This window comes from Pan troglodytes, chromosome 15 (assembly GCF_028858775.2).
Source record: "Pan troglodytes isolate AG18354 chromosome 15, NHGRI_mPanTro3-v2.0_pri, whole genome shotgun sequence".
NCBI lineage: Eukaryota > Metazoa > Chordata > Mammalia > Primates > Hominidae > Pan > Pan troglodytes.
Window position 1 is genome coordinate 44365777 of NC_072413.2, and position 13570 is coordinate 44379346.

The 13570-nt window shown below is 34.8% G+C and overlaps 1 long non-coding RNA gene across 1 annotated transcript; it reads right to left on the minus strand.

Annotated features, from left to right (window-relative positions):
• Window positions 1-464: 464 nt before the first annotated feature.
• On the minus strand, window positions 465-13161 carry LOC104002026 (uncharacterized). The gene is made up of 3 exons (XR_674050.4): window positions 12843-13161; window positions 1892-2062; window positions 465-873 (listed from the first exon to the last, which is right to left on the minus strand). It is a non-coding gene; the product is annotated as an uncharacterized LOC104002026 (long non-coding RNA).
• Window positions 13162-13570: the final 409 nt, after the last annotated feature.

Genomic DNA, 13570 nt, shown 5'->3' on the forward strand with positions numbered 1-13570 from the left:
TCTCCCAGAAGTGTGTTCTTATATTTCAAAGGCAGATAAAAATATGATGCCAGTCATTCATTTACATTCCAAAGAATTTGAAATTAGGAAACTTCCTCTTCTCTTCCCAGAGAAGATTTGTTTACATGAAGTAGATAAAATTATCCCCAATCTCTGGAGGAGAAGGTAGCAGCTGGGCAGTTTATAGCCCACATAAGCTCCCAGAATTGTAATTTTGGGATTCCTCGCCTTTGGTACAAAAATCTTCTTTTATACACTTGCAGACCTGGCTCTCATTGCATCACTTTGAAGGGGAGAAATAGGGTACAGGAAACCAATGTGCTTACTACTGTAATAATAGTCTTCCCCCAGTCCAGAAGCTTCATGTTTATTTTCGGGGCAAAATAAATAAACATAGATATCAAAAACTAACCATCAGCAGCAGTGGAATACATATTCTTTGTATTATATATTCTGTGGGCTCTGAGGCTTTAGAATTCCTATTTCCTAAAAGTACTCAAGAGATTCACCATGAACACAGAAAAATCTTCACTGAATTATAAGCTATGACACCTGTGTGAAAGTTGGGGCTCCTCGTGTTTGCAGACCAGAAGATGAGAAAAAGGGTCATTATCCTGGCTGCATTAATTGACTCATGATCAGAAGAAGGTAGGGATGCTGCTATACAATAGTGAAGAATGAGGCACCTTGTTCATCCACTTGGGCACTTCTTGATAATTCCTCATACAATTTTAATAGGAAATACATGTGTATAGCAGCCACAACCTGAGAAGTACATAAAATATCCAGGGCGCAGATCACTCCAGAATGAAGGACTATGCACCCCGCAAGCCATGGAGATCTGCAGAGGTGCTTTTTGAGGGAGAGAAGAATCTAAAATGGAAAACAGAGATCATGAGTGCCAGTTATGATGGTTCTGATAGCAGCTGCAGCAATGACAGCTGTCGTTTGTCCCACTGATCATCCTCTTATATAAGTTTCCCTTAATAAAAGTAGCCTATCTCAACCTTGCATGAACTGCATCCTCTCACATTCATATCTGTCTTTCCCTTCCTCCAAAGATAAGCTCTACTGTAAATATTTTGTTTTTGTTTTTAGTTTTTCTATACCTGGATTTAAGTTAAAGGACAAGTATAGAAATTGGATGACTGAATAAATAGTTAAGGACCTCAGGAGAGATTGAGAAAATTCTCTCCCAGAAGTCTGTTCTTATATTTCAAAGGCAGATAAAAATATGATGCCAGCCATTCATTTACATTCCAAAGAATTTGAAATTAGGAAGCTTTTATAGAAATTAGGAAACAGTTTATAAGAATACTCAAGCAGCACGAGGAATAGACGTTAGTGGATTCTGTGCTGCACTGCCCAGATCCTCCTGTAGGACTGAATGACTTATTCTCTTAGCTTCTGGTAGTGCTACTGCCGTCAGACAGCACTCGGTGGCCACCTCACAAAAAGTCGTATTTCTGACCTGGGCAGCCAATATGCAATGACTATTCAATGCTGGGGGATAATCTCCCCTCCCCTTGTACCAACATGGAACAAGTGAGAAGGGCATGGGATTGACAGAGGCCTCCTTTGTTGACACTGCATCACTGACCACCTTCACCCCTGCCCACTTCTACTTTCTCCTTTCCTCTCTTTCCACAGCTCTTTTTTTCCCAAGAACATCCTTTACTATTTCCCATAGGTTAATTTTAGTCTCATTGTCTTCTTCTTGAGGAACCCAACAAATAACACATATCAATTAATAAATTATTTTAAAAATATGTGTCTGAATGATACACTGATACTTTGAGGGATAAATGTTAAAAGTGTCCATTTGTAAAATTTAAAAAGAAACATTCTTAAAATTCCAGTGAAAAATGCACAAGCTGATGGGAGCACTCACCAAAGCTGAGCACCTGCTATAGCACCTTCTCTGGAGGACAGATGAAAACTCATAGAGCAGTACTGTGGCACCTTCGCTAGTCAAATGTGTAGCAGTGGAGTCAAATGTGTAGCAGTGGCAGCAGCAGTCACCTCATGTGGGAGCTTGTTAGGCTGTCAGTCTCGCCCAGACCTGCTGAGTCAGATTCTTCATTTTTATAAGATCCTAAGATAATTCCTATTCTCTGATTTAGATTAATGATTCTCAATCCTGACTGTAAGGTAGAATCACCTATGAGCTTTGAACAAAATACCTATGCCTATGCCACACTCCAAATAAATTCTACCAGATTCTCTGGGATATGGTGTCTGAGCATTGGTGTATTATAAAAGTTCCCAAGGCTTTTTCTAATGAATAGCTAGAGTTAAGAGTCACTGATACAGAGAGTATCCAAGGTTCGTTTTCCCCTTGAATGTCTTAGGTCAATCACAAATTTCTATAAAATCCTTCTGGATTCCCATCACTAAGTTTCCATTTTTCTCTTAGAATTTTAAACCATTTGTTTCATTTCCATTCTTTCAACCTCAGAATGAAAATATGAAACTGTACACGGATCAGTTCATTTATTGTCTGATTGTGGCTCTAGAAATTGCAGTTTTCTATCCTTCCTTCTCATGGGATTATGGAAAAGGTAAAATTAATAAATGGCCATAAAGCTCAATTTCCAGGTACAAAAATCAATGCCATATTCACTCCCTTTCAAATACTGTTTCAGTTTGGTTAGAAGGATTTTCAATTTCAACGCATTTTTAAGGGTCAGTCAATGAGGTTTGGCACCAAGGCAAATTATTCAATCCTTTTATCTTCCCCAATGCTTTGAGAAAAATAACCAAAATAAGGGATGAAAGCATATAAATAGCTGCAGGCCATTGATTCCTGCACAAGCAAACATGTACCAAAGACAGGAAAAAAAAATTCCATCTCTCCCTTCTGCTCAAAATAGGAGACAATTCATATAGTCTCAAAAGTATAGGCCTGAATAAAGTAAATAGGTCTGAATAAAGTAATAGACATAATAAATAATAAAATACGCATGTATTACATAGCAATTTTAAGTATGCCTGGGGCATGGGGGCTTCTCCACATGTTCTAGAGACTTTCTATTGACTACAGTCACTGAAGTATAGGAAAAGGAATGGATAGTTTAAATATTTAAAAGCCACTTAATAATAATATAAGTTAAGAAAGTCTATAAGCATGTCTAAGTAGAAACTTACATGCATGAATATTTTTTGTATGTTAAAGCTCACGTGAAGACATATATTTAAAAACACATTAGAGCCGGGAATATTTTGTTACTGTTGAGGTTAAATAACTGAAAAAGAATATTTTGCTTATGTCAGTGGGAAGTTTATCAAACTGTTGTTAAAATTTGGAATTTGGTAGTTTTGTCATTATTACTATTATTAGGAATATATTAAGGAGAAGATACAGGAAAAATATCATAAAGAAAAATATTCAACCGAAAGTCAAGTAAAGAAAGTTCTTCACAAATTGAATTACAAACATTAGAATTCATCCCTTCCAAATACGCTAAAAATGACTCAATTCCCAGAGCAAAATTAAAATCAGAATTATTTTTATGATTGTTTTACAATTGCCTTGGCTATAAAGAAACATAGACCTATAAATCATTGTGGAAATATTTTTGAAATATTTTGAAAATAATTTTGAACTGAATTACTTGATTTTCCATTTTCAAATTCAGGAAACAATAGTACTATCATTTTTCTGACTATAGACATGCCTAAGAGGAAAAAAGTCAGGACTGGTTATAAGAGTCACACAGGTTTCCTGGCAGTGAACATATATTTTATTGACTGAACTATAAAGGCTTGAAATTATATTATTATAAGTTAACTGTTATGATCTACATGTTCACTTGATTTTAAAGCTAATTGAACATTGAATGCAATATATTTGAAAATTTAACATCTAGAAAAAGTATACACAGACTTCCAAAAATTCACAGTGGGGTTGTTTGACATTTCAAGCTATACCAGACTCAACTACTCAATCATTTTCAGAGTAAAAAGTAATATTTACCTTTTAGGTACAAGGGAAGAGAAAGAATCTCATAAATAATTATGTTTAAATCTGAAAATATATGTATTTGTTAGTCTGTAGAATAGACTCTGTCCCTGTGTTAACTTGGAAAATACATTTCCTTTGGAAAATCAAGATAACTAAGTGTCTGCAGTATAAAAGGGACTTATAAAAAGGGAGGCTTTCTGTCACTGACAGAGTATGAAACTTCTATTATGATATGTGCATGATTTAATTATTACAGCATTTTAAAGACCCTGTCAAAGCTTCAGATATTTCTGTCTGTGGCTTCGGACCTCAAATGGCATATTAATTAATTAAAAGTTTTGGCTGCATGGGTTTTTGCTCACAGATGTTAACTAGTAGTGTTTGTGCAGTTTTCAAGGTTACTGCTAGGAATCTTAGAATCACAGAAACGTTGGTGGAGTCCATCTGGTCCATGGTGTGATGACAGATTCTGTGACAGCAAAGATTAGGGAGAATATTTCTCTAGACAGCCTTCCCCAATTAAAATACAGAATCCTATAACCACTCTCCCCCTCTGCTCTTGCTCTTCTCATTTGCTAATTTTTGTTTCCACTGTACCAACAGCAGCCTGGTAGCTTTAGTAGCTAGGTACTTTGGCCTCATGAGACAAGATGCTCAATAAACTTCTCAAACTTGAAAACCTATTTAGTTATCAGCAACCTAGCGACTGTCAAAAACAGGATATACTGTGAATCACCACAGAAGAAGTGAAAGAGGTTCTAGAGACAAGCGCTCCAAAGATGTTTTCTGCTTCATGCTTAATTAACTTGAATGATCAGTCTTTGGAGCATAAACAAATGAACCTTTTCACCAGAACATATTGTCAACAACCCAAGAAAACATTATGGTGCAATAAGCTTTAGAGATGATTCTTTGCCTTTTGTTAATGCATTTTGAGTTATAAGCATTAGAATTCAACCCTCTCAAATATGCTGTAAAGGACATAATTCCTAGAGCAAAATTAAAGTCAGAATTATTTTTATGATTGTTTTTGTGATTAAGAGTTACTTCCCGGAAATAATTCAAAAATTTTGATACGCTTCAAAATCTCTAAATCCTTTTCTTCTTCCATAAACCATATTTTAATTATAAACTACTTATCATAAAAACTATTGACAGACTTTAACCCTTCATACATCATAATTAAAAGTAGATTGATTTTTCTTTGTACATGAGCCTTCTATCAGCACCATCCTAGTTACATGGGAACACTTTTGAAAGACGTGAAAATATAATGTTTTTGTGTCTCAAAAATGCATTCCAAAAAGCAAGACTAAAACAAAGGGCAGTAATGACAAAAATGTAATTGAAAATTCAGAAACCTCATATGCTAATGGAGAAAATTTATTTTACTAAAAGCAATAAAAATGGATAGGGGGTTACTCTTGGTTATATATATTTAATATTATCTGTTATATAAGTGTTTGAAAAAAATACATACAAGACTTTAGACTTCAGACATAAATACACATAGGACTTCAGATTTTTCCAGTGCATTTTAAGTTGTAAAGGGCAAAATGAAATAGTGGTTTTTGTAAACACAGGAAAGTTTAGAATTTCAGAGCTTCTAAAATGTGCAAATATATAATACTAGTACAAATGTTATTTTCTGATGTTCATTTTAAAATAACCAATTTAAGACTAACTTAGTGGTTATAAGGAAGTTGGGTATTTAATTTCAAACTGTTGTCTAATTTTGTTTGTAAAAGTATAATTTAGTAAATTTGGTAACTCGTCATAGTTGTTCAAGTATTTCAGTGACAATATTTTTAATTTGGAAAAGTGTTGAAAGTAATATCTTGTTCATTATATAATGAATCTTGAAAAAAACCAGAATAATGCCTTAGCAAAACCAAAATAAACACATACATACTAACTTTTTAGAGTATACTGAGGCTTGCGATTGTACTTATTCTAAAATTGCTGCCTCCTTTCAGATGTTTTGGGGCTTTTCCTTGAGCTAAAACTTATTAAAAGTAATTGGAAGGTATCTTAAAGTAGGGATTTTGCTTTAATTAACTAAACAACAACAAACAAATCAACTTCTGCTGAATCAATCATCAGACCTTAGAGTGGCTTCTCTTTCCTAAAGGGTTTGTTTGGAACATGAGGCAGACTGCATGTCATCTGATACAACTTGGAATCAGGTTAGTTGATATACATGCTCCAGTCACATACACCTTATTTCAGAAACTTCTAAACACTACATCTAGGAGACTTGAGCAAAACCCAAATTCTTTTTTGTATGTTTCTCCACAAGAAACATCATTACTTCTGTGATTCTATGCAAATCAGACCTGTCAAATAGATCTAGGTCTTCCAAAATTTTAAAACTATATGTGCAAGTTATTTCTCTGGGTTTATGTAAGTATTATCTACCATAGCTGGTGCTATTGTTCTAATAATAAATTGGACTGAATTATACTGAGCATACACAGTATTATTTTATTAAGTCCCTCCTCTGGTCAATCTTGAGAAGATAATGTCCACAAGCCTCCTCTCTTCTCTAGCTACAATATCTAAGAGAGGATTCTAGTTCTATTGATAATATCAAATATTTTTCCAAATAGATTGTATCAGTTTATAACCCTGTCAAAAAATGTAAGAATGACTATTGATAAACATACTCATCTATATTTAGTATAATTGTTTCATTAGTGTGAGAGGGTATTTGATCATTTTCCTGCAAAGGAAGATTAGTGTCTTTTTATATATTTCTTGGCAAACCAACTTTCCTCTCAGTAAAATGCATCTTTATGACTGTTGGCATTTTTCTATTTCTAATTCTTTCATCTATTCTATATTTATTTGTGGGAGAACTTTATATTTTATATTGACTAATTCTCAGTTTTATGTATAGAAAATATCTTTCCTGGTTGTCTTTATGATCATTTTGATGAATAAAAGTTTATAATTTTAATCGAGTTCAATTCATCATAATTTTCTTTGTGGCTTTTGTGCTTTTAATTTTTTTTGTTTAAAAAACTCATTTTAAAACTTATCAAGATTGCCTATTACATCTTCTTCCAAGAATTTTAAATTTTTACTTTTCATGCATGAATCCAAAATCCACCTAAAATTGATATGTATGTGTGGATGAACATGCACCTTTCTTGTTGGAAAACAATATAAATTGTCATACTGATTTTTGTATGTGCATCACTTTATTTCTAATCTCTCCCTTCTTCCATTGGTCAATATCATACCATTGTGCTAATAATAGAGTATTTTAGTGATACGAATTTATAATAGTTCTTGTCATATGATACTATACTTGTTTTTCAGGGGCTGGTTATTTTTGGCAATTTGCAATTTGACTGGAGTAGCAGATCAATTTTTGGATAATTTTTATTTTCTATTAGAAAATTTTTCTATTTATAAACATAAACTAGATCTACATATTCCAAAATGTATTTAACAACCCTTTTATGAGTTTCTACAAAGTTTTACAATTTTTTACATTATGCGTAAGATTTGTTACTTCTAACATTACGTTTTTTCATGCTAATGTGGACTGTTACTGATGATGAGCAGAGAAGCCATCGTAAGAGTTTAAAAGAGAAGTGATATGGTATAAATTATATTTTAGTTAATCTGGCCGCTCTACAAATAAACTAAAGCAAGTGTGGCACAAAGATAGATTAAGTATAGTCATTTTAAAAGTTGTTGCTGTAATTCAGGAAAAGATTATGGCAACTTTGCCAAGATTGTAGGAGTAGAGATAGAAAGGAGTTGTGACATTTTTTGACATATTTTGAAGACAGCAACGCAGGATATAGTGATAAATTTGATATGCATTATGAGAGAAAGAGAGAAGTCATGGTGAACTCCAAGGTTTTTAGTTTGAGAAACAGAAAAAGTGATGCTACCATTTAGAATATAGAAAAAACTGCAAGAGGAATACACGTGGGTGATGGGAATATAAGAAGTTCAATTTTGGAACGATAAGTCTGAGATCCCTCTTAGATGTTCCAGTTGTCGTGTTGGGTGTAGGTATTTGGATATAAGTCTAAAGCCTAGGGGAGAAGCCTGGTTGTAGATACACTTTTGGAAGTCATTAGATATAGGATTTTCCATGTCTTGAGAGGATGAGATGACAAAAACTTGATGTATATTCTTAAAAAAGCAAAACAGCTTGAAGAATGAGGCATGTGGCACATCCATATTTAGAAATGTAATCATGAGGTGTACCAGCAAAAGAGACTTCTATGGTCCACTCAGAAATGTATTAGGAATTGGAGTCAAGTATGATGTCTCGGAAGCAAAAGTTTGTAAAAGTGTTTTAAAGAGAAATGCTTGAGCAACCCCTGATAAGCCAGGTAAGATAAGAATTAAGATTTGATCATTTTACTTTTCAGCATTGAATCATTAGTGACCTTGATGAGAAAAATTTCATGGAGAAATAGGAATAAAAGCATGACTAAAAAGCACTCAAGACTATTTAAGGAGAGAAATCATGTCCAGCTTCATGTGAACATGCTTGGGCTGGCGTGATGGAGGATAAAAAAAAAATGTGAAACAAAAATGAGCCCCTAGCCCACTCAAGAGCTGATCACAAATACATGAGTAAACCAAACCAAGACCAATGAAATCTTCCAAATTGGAATCAGCACAAACTTCCAATTCTGCTGAATTGTGAACTAAAATTTTAAAATGGAAAAGAAATAGACAACAACGAACCCAGAATGATACAAAAAAAGAAACACTCAGAGAGCAAGAAAGAGTTCTTAAATTTCAACTAATAGGATAGAAATTTTTTAGGAGTTATTCAAACTCCCAGAATAAAAAGTTGATGAAATCATGCAGTAAGTGGGGAGGGGGAACAACAGTAATATAGAAAAAATGCACTTGAGATGAGAAAAGTAAGGAATTAAACCAAAAAGTTCAATATGAATACAAATGCAAATTTTCAAAAAAGGAAATCAGAAAATGGAGAGTAGCAAGGTATCGAAGACATGATGTTAAAAAGCATATCCTAGAACTGAAGGGGATATATTTCCAAATTAAAAGGATTCCAGGAAAAAAACAGACAAAGCACATCATGTTCAAATTTTAGCACACTAAACAGAAGACCCTGTATTAATTTCCTAGGGCTCCTGGAACAAAATGCCCAAAATCAAGTGGAGTGCCTTAAAAAACAGAAATTTATTGTCTGACATTTCTGACTGTTAGAAGTATAATATCAAGGTGTCAGTTAGGTTGGTTTCTTTTGGGGGCCTAGGGAAATATATATCTAGTCCAGATCTCTTACCTTGGCTAATAGATAACTGTCTTCTTTCTGTCTCTTGACATCATCTCTCTACATGTATCTGTTTCCATGTTGTAATATTTCCTTTTTATGAGGACATCAGTTACATTGGATTAGGGCCCACCTAAGTGACATCATCTTATATATCTGGAAGGACACTATTTCCAAAAAAAGTTTATATTTTGAGGTAGTGAGTGGGGAGGGCTTCAACATATTAATTTTTAGAGAACACAATTTAACCCATAACAAGTCTTAACATCATCCAGAAAGAAAATTTTTATATAGGTATAACAAATCACATACATGAAAGTGGATTCAGAATGACATTGGACTACTCAATATACCTTCAAGGTTCTGAGGGAAAATGATTTTCAACCTAGAAGTCTTTACACACAGAACTAATAATTAAATGTAAAGGTGGGCTACAGACATCTTTAGACATGAAAGGGCTCCTGTGTTAACTTCTCATACTCCTTTTCTCTGGAAGCCACTGCTGCATATGCTTAATAAAGGAACAAAGGTGGATTTACTATGAAGTTAATGAATCTTTGGCTTAAGAGTCCCTCATTTGCACAAGCACCTTTCAATGGATGCAAGTGACCCTAGCAATGTGTTAACATGATAAAATGATTTGGTGAACACTTAGAAGGAATATTATTTAGCCACTATTGATTAAGAAGCTACTGCTTCCTACCCTCTTGGCTAAGATCAGGACTTCAGTTTTCTAAGTCTGAAAGAAGGTTTTGGACTAACCCAGCTGCCAGAGTTCTGCAAGTGTTCTGGTCTCTGGCAGGAGCTTAAAACAGATAGAACTGCTACAGCAGTCACACCTCTACCACTTTCATTTTTAGATCTAGTCTGGTGAGACAGAATGCTCACACAGGTGAGGTAAAGCAACTTCGTTACTCACAGGCAGCAAGAATCAACGGAAGCCTAGGATCTATGGCAAGCCAATCTCCCAAGCTCAGAAAGCCTCCCAGGTAGGATACATAGGATACAGTCTTTCCTGTGCATTTCCCACCTTGCACCACAGCTGAGAGACTCTCAAGACACTCAACTCTGGGTTTTACACCCCAGGGGCAACTCGGATCACTGGGCACAAGCATTGCCGGATGTCCTGCTCTAGGATGGATGAGAACAGACACTGAAAAGATCTGAAAATATCCTCATTATCACAGGATATTGCATTCTGGGCATATTCTACAATTATTCTGAAAACTGCAGGCAAGGGTAATAAGAACTCGGTCAGCCAACATCAGCTGCGGACCTGTCCTCCTGCAAAGCCTGTTATAGTTCCTCATACAGGTGTCCTGGAGGAGCTGGCTGCAGGCGTTTTTGAAGTCCAGCTAAGATGAAGATGTATTATAAATACACTATTTGGTGTTTAGTAGGACATATTTACAAAGCTCACATCATTCCCGTGTGTAATTACATCTTTATCAGCTGTCTCAGTGTAAGAATGGCATCTGATAATCTCCCCCGACCATTATGCCAATTTATCTGGATTGGTGGCATCAAAGTTCAGTCAGGGATTTATCACACTAAGACTGTATCCTTCCACAGCTAACACCAGAGGACGTGGGTAGGAAAAGAGATAAAAGATGTAAAATTTACAGGGGCCAAAATAGTTGGTGAAAAAATTAAACAGCCATCATGTGTATAAATGGTAAGCAGAACATTTTGTTCTCATCAAATCCTAGAAAAAAATAGACATTCTCTCCAGCGAGGAATATACTGGATAATACAGGCTGCATGGCTATAAATACACTTCATGTTTCTTCTTGATGGAAATTGTGCCAAAAATAGATTTTTACTGAATTCCTGTTTTTTTAGGGCATACAATTGTAGCAGTGCCACATAGTAGATCTGAGTGTAAAGTTGTGTGGATTGTATCTTAGTATCGTGTCTTGACAAATTTTGGAAGTTCCTGATGAAATCTGCCCCTAAGTAAAACAATCCGTGGTGAAACAACCTGAGGAAACCAGTCTCAAGTGGTAAAATCTTAGAAATAATCTTGCATGTGTCAATGTATGTGTACAATAAACATTTATGGTAGCTCAATATGGCTAGCAGCAATTCGTAAATGCATTTAAATTTATGGGATAGGAAATGAAAAGTAATAGGCAATTATTATCTTCATGAGAAACAAAAAGTTATGAAAGAATTGTAATCATAGTACAATACTTCGTTTCATTGAATAATTACCCAGTCAAAACAATTTGAGCACTGTACATCAATTTAGTTAAATATTACGATGTAATGACATTACAAGTTATAGGTTATGTATTTGTGAGCCTTGTGCTTATGTATCTGTCTGCTCTGTGTGGGTGTTTTGTAAGCCAGGTAAATCCTCATATTACTCTTGAAAATTAAATAACTGTCTAAAATTGTAAGTTGAAGAAATAGCAGTACAAGCATGCTAAATAGTCAGGGAAACAGCTAAAGGTGTAATAAGATTGGTTTTGGGGAATAAGATTAATAGGTTGGGAAGAGAAGGATAGAAAATAGTGCATTTTGTTACAAACTTTTAACTACTATTTGCCTTTTAGAAACAGATTTATACATTTTTTCATTAAAATTTAACTGAAAAATGGAGTCAATTCTGACACACTTTCATAAAATGGGTCCTTATCAACTTTCTAATACCCTGCCTTTTCTAGATAACCACTAAAATTGACTCACATTTTGTGTATGTAATACTAGTAGGATTATGCTTTCAAGATGATAAAAAGATTAAATTAAATTAATTATTTATCTGAAGAATACCTAAATTCTTGTAAACCAAATGGTAATTGAAATGGAGCAGACTGTTTGAATGTCATTGCCTGGAGCTAATAATATTTTAAAGGAACGTAAGACTTAAATATTTATAAAATTGAGGGATTGTTTTTACTGTTTTCAAAAAAGATATTAAAATTTTACAACCTTTGTAGAATTGATTTTTCTCTTTCTGTACTCAACAGAAAAAAATAGTTTTACATTAACAAATCAGAATATATAAAAAACTAATTGCTTACAAAATACAATTGTATCAAACACATAGAATATTGCAGTTTAGCTTCCTATGTTTGAATTTATTATATAAAGTAAAACAAAGATTAAAAATGTATGCATTGGGGTTTTTGAAAGAAGACATCATGCATTCATTCAGATTTTCTTACAGAAGAATCATTGATTTTATTCTGCATCTACATTTGACAAAGAAAGTATCAGAGGGGAAAAAAAAAGTATGCCTCACAGGCAAGGTTGAAAACTCAGTTTCATTTTATTTCTTATCTTAATAGCAGGGAGCTGCTACACAGTAAAAAATATATGCTTTGGGAAGACTGAACTTGCTACCTTTCTCACGGCTGTTCATCTTTTTCTAAAGGACAGTTATCAACTAAGCAAAAAAGGAGGAAATAGTTTTTCTGCTTGGCTTATGATATTATAAATCTATGACCACGTAGCTAGAAAAATCCAGGCATTCTAACTTAGAGTTTAAAAATTAAGAGGAAAGTGCTAAAGTGCTGTTGTCGGAAGTATAGTTTCTGAAGTATATAGAATATAGCACGGCAGGCATGCTCTAGAACGGCCCCCAATAATCTTTACCTCTTGGTATTCAGGCTCTTGTGAAATCTCATCTTTGAGTGTGGGTTGGACGGATCGGCTTTCTTCTAAACAAGAGTGTGGCAGAAGTGATAGGATGTTGCTTCCAAGATTAGGTTATAAATATCTCTGGCTTCTGTTTTTGGTGCACTCGCTCTTGGATTGTTCACTCAGAATGGAGCCAGTTGTCATGTTTTGAGGCAGCTTTGGGGAGAGTCCGATTTAGTGAGCTTGAAAGCATACCTTCTGAGTCCTATCAGAAGCCACATGTGTGATCTTGTCAAAGTTGGGAGGCCGAGAGAGGTGGATCACGAGGTCGAGATCGAGACCATCCTGGCCAACATGATGAAACCCCGTGTCTACTAAAAATACAAAAAAAAAAAAAAAAAAAAAAAAAAATTAGCTGGGCTTGGTGGTACACACCTGTAGTCCCAGCTACTCAGGAGGCGAGGCAGGAGAATCGCTTGAACCTGGGAGGCAGAGGTTGCAGTGAGCCGAGATTGCGCCACTGCACTCCAGCCTGGCCACAGAGGGAGACTCTGTCTCAAAAAAAAAAAAAAAATTCTTTCAATGGTAAAGCCCTGAGATCACTGCAATCCTAGATGGCACCCTTATTGCAGGATCTTGAGACCCTAACGCAGAAACACCGAGCTATTCCACTCCTGGATAATGATGCATTGAAAGTATAGTAATAAACATTTGTGTTTTCAGCTACTAAAACTTGAAGATAG